Genomic DNA, 7,372 nt, shown 5'->3' with positions numbered 1-7,372 from the left:
TATTTGAATCAATTTACCTCCTAAATTTTGTAAAAATTACCGATTTGCACTATATCCGTTAAATTTAATATTTTCTATTTAATTTTAAGTCACATGTCATGCATTTGAGGGACAATATTATCATTATATATTTATTCATATTTAATAATGAAATAAATTAATAAAATTATTTAAGTGGAACACTTGCTACAATGTTTTTTTTCGAAACATTTTATTGATTTATATATTTATTATTTTACGTAATATGGTATGTTAAAAGATATTAGAAAAATATAAATAAATACATTGAAAATTAAAAATAAATATTTGTTCTGAAAGAATTACTATTCTACCATTTTGTGTGTCTTAGCCTTATTTGGTTTATTGTTAGAGATAGATTTCCATCTCTGTAATAGATTAGGATTCCGAATCCTACGGAATTGTGGTTATGTAATGCATATATATATGCCACTTTATCAATCAATAAACGGTTACGTTCTGCTCCATTATGTCGTTATTATTCTCGTTTCGTTCCTCCTCCAACAATTTGTACATATAAAAATATATATATATATATATATATATATATATATATATATATACACAACACACTATATTTGAATGGGTGGGTATGTTCAATATATAATTTGATCACTTCACTTCTCTATTAGCTTGAAAGTTTTCAAAATGAGCCACAAAATTGCTGGTACTGGTCCTCAAAATGTTGCTGTTTTAGTATTTCCATTCACCTCTCATCCCGCCTCTCTTCTCCGATTTGTACGTTCCATTTTAACTCTGGCCCCAGAAATGCAGTTCACCTTCTTCAACATATCTAAATCAAATAGCTCCCTCTTCTTGGGTTCCATCAACAAGGACTCTGGTAATATAAAGCCTTACAACGTATGGGATGGTTTGCCAGATGGCTACACACCCCCTTCATCCGGAAATCCTCTGCTGGAGCATGTTGAGTTGTTCCTTGACACTGCAGTTGGTAGCTTTGAGAAGGCAATCAAAGAGGTGGAGGCAGCAACAGAACACAAGTTCGACTGTTTGATTTCGGATGCTTTTCTCTGGTTTGCTGGTGACATAGCCGAGAAAATGCATGTTTCTTGGGTGACCTTTTGGATTTCTGAACAACGTTCGATGCTTCTTCATATTGAGACTGATCTAATTAAAGAGAAACTGCAAGGTACATAATAACGTATATATTACTTCTTCTTCTTCCCTTTCCCTAATGTGAAAAGTAACATGAATTAATATGTACGTAGAACAATATATATTCATAACTTATGTTATTCAATTCTGTGTGTACATATATATATAATTAGGACAAGAGGAAGACAAAACTTTAGGCTTTCTACCAGGATTCTCAGATGATTTCCGAGCATCGGACATACAGAAGGAAATTGCACTTGGAGATGCCGTAGAATCGCCGCTTGGAAAAATGTTGTATAAAATGGGACAGAAGCTGCCACAAGCAACTGCGGTTGTCGTTTGAAATGATGGACTTGAAAGGTTCTGAGGAATTGAAGAAACGACTCCAGAGGTTGGTCCTTGTTGGGCCACAACATCTTATACGGCCAGTACAAACAGAAAATGATGATGATGAGGAGGAGGAGGAGGAGGATGGCTGCTTACAGTGGTTGGATAAGCAGAAGCCTGCTTCGGTAGCATACATCAGCTTTGGAACTGTTGGGGCACTGCCTCCCATGGAGGTAGGAGCATTAGCTGAGGCATTAGAGGAAGGTGGATTCCCCTTCATTTGGTCATTCCGGGGAAATCAAGAGCACTTTCCACAAGGATTTATTGAAAGAACAAACAAGTTATCGCTAGGAAAAGTAGTTCCATGGGTGAAGCAAGAGAAAATCCTCAATCATAGCTCGGTTGGAGTGAATGTAACACATTGCGGTTGGAACTCAATTTTGGAGAGTATAACTTGTGGTGTGCCCATAATTGGGAGGCCTTGCTTTGCTGATCAATTTCTACTTATGCGGAGTGTAGAAATTGTATGGAAGATCGGTGTGAGGATTGAGGGAGGCGTTTTCAGTAAAACGGGAGCAGTCAAGGCATTGGAACAAGCTTTATCGCTTGAGCAAGGAAAAGAAACGAGACAGAGAATTGAAATCCTTAAACAACTTGCTCAAGAGGCTGTTGCACCAAACGGGCGGTCAGCTCAAGACTTGAAAGCTTTGGTAAATATCATCAAATCTTGATGACCGAGTGAACCAAATTTTAATTCTCTTTGGTTGTATTTTTGCTATATGTTCGTCTTCATCGATCATAGAAAACAAGCAGATAGCAAGGTTAATGTTTGTCCCTGTCTACTTTATTCTATATTTATGTTTTGCGAATTACGGGCAGAGATGTAGTTTGTCTGCCCTTCTCCGGCTTGTTTGCTTTTGAAGGGATGAAGGATGCTCCCTGCACTCATGCTTGTATCTTGCTTCTTCTTCTTTTTTTATAATAAAATTTACCTGGCTTTGTCCGCTTTGTCAATGCTTTATTATACAAAAATAATCTTACTGATCCATGTGCTAGTCCATCGATTATTTGCACCCATCTTTTTTCACTGCTTTTAATTCATTTCACGAATGACATAATTAGAAAGAAAAGGGCTTCGGGGAGCTCAATCAGCACATTCTGGTAATTGAGGATGCCCGTTCGTATTCTTTCTTACCGTAATTAGTTGGAAAACTTCATTATGCATAATATATATATATATATATATACTGTGTTATATGACCATTTTAAATACTTGCATGCATGTTCAGTTTACTCGATCGATCGATACGTAGACAAGATCAGACAAAATCCTAGGACTTTCTACCACTTTCTGCCTGGGTCTCATGGTTCTACGTAAGTACGGTGACTTGTTATGGTATAGTCCGGCCATTGGGTAAGCCATGCATGCATGATGCATCATATATGGGGAAAGAAGATAGGAGGCAGACACTTTCAAGAAGCAAAGTGATGCCGGCGATGTTGGTGGTGTGGCCAAAAAGCCTCTGCATGTGTCTTCATATTGCTAATGAGAGTAGAAGGACATACCACACCCCGAAAAAGATCTACCGCTATAGAAAATAGATACTATTAAAGGCCAATAATCACCCGAATTTAGTAGTGTAAGTAATTATGAAAAAAATGATGATATGAAGAAAAATGATAAATTTGAATTACAGTCGACAACTATATTAAGAAATATTTTTGTACTCATATTAAGAGGGTAACATAGTCGATATAAGTTCACATTATAGGTGTAGATTTAGTATAAAAAGAAAGGTTTCAAGACGGGATTATCTCTAATTTGCTTCAAATAATTATTATTATACGTTTGTGTGTGTCTTAACCTTATTAGGTTTCCTGTTAAAGATAAATTCGCATATCTGTAATAGATTAGGACTTCGAATCCTACGCAATTGTGGTTATGTAATGCTTATATATAGGCATCTATATCATTCAATAAAGATACAGTTATTATATGAATTACTCTCGTATTTATCATTCAGCATCACATTATCACGCACTTTGCCCTAAAACCATGAACTTTTAGCGCCCTAGAAAACACTTTCTTTTTCTCCCTCGCGACCGCCCTTGATTCCGACCTCCGGCACCTTTTTTCCGTCGATGCTCCTCATCGGCGATAGCCTTGCACGGCCCCATCACCTCCAACCGCACCTCCGGCAGCCCCCTGCATTCCCGGCTAGCAGCCCCGCAGCTCTATAAGGCCTCCTACGCTTTCGCCTCGCAAAATCAACGGTTTTCCCTGCAAGACCCCGCATCAAAGCATTCAAAATTGCTCCTCCGGCATATTCACGCAAGCAACACGAACTTAGTAAGCAACATCTTCACTCAAGAGAAACTACTCATGTTTTCTCCACACCTTCAAAGGTAATTTTTAATTAAAGTTCCCGCTTTTGAATGTATATATATATTATATCGGGCAATATTTGCCTTATTTCAATCTCCCGCCATTCTTATACCGCAGATGAGGCCAAACGAGGGAACTCGCCACTCTTCTCTTTGATCGATATTTTTCGTGTGACGATCATGGGGGAGTCACGATTGTTTTTGAAAAGTAAGTTAATCGATTTCGTGTGATTGCCTGAGTGTACCGCGTTTTTGGGTGCGATCGTGAGTATCACCGTTTGCATCGATTTTTGTTGTGACCATATACGTCACCCCTTCTAATTCCTGCTATACTTGAATCTAATCGATTCCGTAATTTTTTTTGTAGATGTCATCGACATCGCGACTGAAATTTGGCCTTCTTGATATTGAAGGCAAAGAATACCACCGCTAGGTTTTCGACATGGAGCTCGCTTTTGAGAGCCGAGGGATTTAAGGCATGTTTGCTGACCCTTCTACTATTTTCCCACCTATGACCAAGACTCAAGCTCTCATCTTCATGAGACGTTACATCTATGCAACTCTCAAGAGGCAATACTTGAACGTAAAAGATCTTAAAGAATTATGGGACACACATCACTTGTGGTACGACAATGTTCATGATAAGCTTCTCCTTGAATGATCGTTAGATGGGATAGCATCTGTCTATTGGACTATAAGAGACTGGATGACTTCAATCAGGATATGATATGCCTGCAATCTGACCTTCGCACCGTTGGTGTCATCAATACCGACCTCAATCTTCTCAATAAGACATTGGACACGTTTCCAATCAACTATGAGGTTTAAGCTCATACGTACGACACTCATGTAGAAGAAGGGAAGATCCGGACTTTCGCCGACTTAATGGCACTCTTGGCAAAGAAGGAGAGGCATTCTGAGATTCTCCTCAACAATAAGAATAGACATGTTGGCACTAAAAAGATTGTTACACCACAGTCTAACTATGGAAAATCTCATAAGTAAAAGAATCAAGCGAGGAATGCTCCATACCAATAACAAAGCAACAATTCTCGTGACAGAAGGCAACTAGGCCGATCTCAGCCCAAATCCAACACATGGACTCGTGATGGTGGCGGCGCTGCATCCTTAGGGGGAGGCTTTCCCCGTCCCAAACCTCAAAGAGGTCGTGTGCCTCCTCATGCCTCTAATTCTAGTAATGGCAAGTCTCCATGTTTCAAATGTAGCTTCTTCAAGCACTTTAATCGCGACTGTTGAGCTAACAAGGAGATGATCAAGGCATACTCCGCCAAGAAAAAATTTCTACAACCCGAATTGAATGATGTGGATGAAGTACATTAGATCGAGACTCAGCACTTCTTCATGAAGCCCGAGCCCCTTACTTCCAAGGCTAAGCCTCCGGCCCCTACAATGGATACGCCAGACTTTGATTAGTCGTTTTTAGCTTATCTTAGCTATATGATTTCAAGTATTGTTATGGCCGACCGCCATTGTTATTTTCATTGACTTTGTAATAGTCTTTTGATTTTGGAATTAGAAGTTCGTTTATGATGTATTAAAGATTGGCATTCAATAAAATTTCTCAATTTCTTATTCACAAGTCGATCTCTCTGAGAATTTTATTTACCTTACACTTAGTATGATGGTCAACGTGTACAACACACGTGGTTTTTAAATTAGATGATTATGGGTTACATGAGACCCCAATAGCACTACATTCTGAATTTCAAACATATAATTAAAAAAACGAACTCGGAACGTCAAAATTGACGTCGTTTTAGCCTCCTTGACCGTATCCGGCCACTATTTCGACGTTTTCGGAACATGTTGCAACCGTTTATGGCCATTTTGGCTGCCTTCCGGCCATTTGTCGACGTTTCCAGTGCCACCACCCGGTTCCTACCGGCGTCCCATGTTGGACCTACAGTTCCGACCTCTATACCGGCTAGCTCCAATCATCACTGATTGGTTTTCCGGTCATCAGTGCCATCAATTTCGGGCACATTTTACGGAGATTTCCTCATCGTTTCTCGTCATTTTTCCACCTCACATGTGCTTCACACGGTCAGGCTGAGCCTGCCCCTCTTGGCAGCTCCACGGAATTCAAGCCATCGGTGGCGGCATCCCCTCCTTTATAGGAGCTTGTAATGCCTCTCGTGATTTCTAATGCCTTTATGACAATCTCTAATGTATCTCGCTCGTTTTGCAAAGCTTGTTCTCTTGCTAAATTTCAAGGAAGCCGTTCCTTTGCTAAGGCTTCAACCCAGAACATTTCATTCTTACAACATATTCAAGGTGACATTTGTGGACCTATTCAACCGGAATGTGGACCTTTTAGATATTTTATGCTATTGGTTGATGCATCGACGTGTTGGTCACACGTTGCTTTGTTATCCACAAGGAATGTTGCATTTTCTAAGTTATTAGCTGAGATCATCAAACTTGAACTCACCAACTTGACCATCCTATCAAATCCATTTGTTTGGATAATGCTGGAGAATTCACTTCTGAAACTTTTAATGATTACTCCATGTCCATTAGGATCAAAATTGAACATCTCGTTCCTCATGTTCATTCACATAATAGTTTAGCATAGGCTACCATCAAGTGTATTCAGCTTGTTTCTTGGGCTATGATTATGGATACTAACATGTCAGTCTCTATGTGGGAATATGCAGTGTTGCATGCATAGATACTTATTCGTTTCAGACCCGCGGCAAACCAAGCATTTAATGCGTACCAGGTGGTTACTAGTTACGAACCCAATATTTCACACTTATGCATATTTGGTTGCGCCATTTATGTGCCTATTACGCCTCCACTGTGTATTAAAATGGGTCCTCAGAGACGATTAGGTATCTATGTTAGCTATCATTCCCCAACTATTGTCCGCTACTTAGAACTAACCACCGGAGATCTCTTTATTACAAGATTTGCAGATTGTCACTTTGATGACACATGCTTACCGTTGTTAGGGGGAGATGGGAATGTGGTGTCCATTTGACCTCCAGAAAGTCGCGGATTTGATGCCCCACAACTTTGTAGATATTGCTAATGACCAAGGCACAACGCGTCATCAACGATTAATTTCCATCATATGAAGTTGTCTCTGATTATAGTTATGTCCATGAATCAACTCAAGTGTTACCGTGGGACGCTATGGAACCTTGTTTGATGCTAGAGAGCAACGAAATCTCAGTGAACTATACAAGTGAGCAATCGGTCCGAAACTGAGCCACCACACACATTGATGACGTTTTCGCTTATTCCGTCGCACATGAGATTATATCTGAAGACAACGTTGAACTCGCTATGTAGTTGAATGTGAACGCAGAGCAGATTGGCCGAAGTGGAAGGAAGCAAGGTTGAACTTAACTCATTAAAGAAGAGATAAGTCTTTAGAAAGGTTGAATTGACTCTAGGAGATGTCAAACTTGTTGGATATAAATGGGTCTTCGTTCGTATGCATAATGAGATGAACGAGGTCATGCGTTATAAAGCAAGACTTGTGGTGCAAGGATTCTCA

At 39.6% G+C, this 7,372-nt stretch overlaps 1 pseudogene; it reads left to right on the top strand.

Moving 5' to 3' along the window:
* Positions 1 to 666: 666 nt before the first annotated feature.
* LOC126791892 (kaempferol 3-O-beta-D-galactosyltransferase-like) lies at positions 667 to 2,192 on the top strand (annotated as a pseudogene).
* Positions 2,193 to 7,372: the final 5,180 nt, after the last annotated feature.

The sequence above is a fragment of the Argentina anserina genome, chromosome 4, assembly GCF_933775445.1.
Source record: "Argentina anserina chromosome 4, drPotAnse1.1, whole genome shotgun sequence".
Taxonomy (NCBI): Eukaryota; Viridiplantae; Streptophyta; class Magnoliopsida; order Rosales; family Rosaceae; genus Argentina; species Argentina anserina.
The sequence above is the reverse complement of the archived record's forward strand: the minus strand, read 5'-3'. Positions and strand labels throughout refer to the sequence as shown.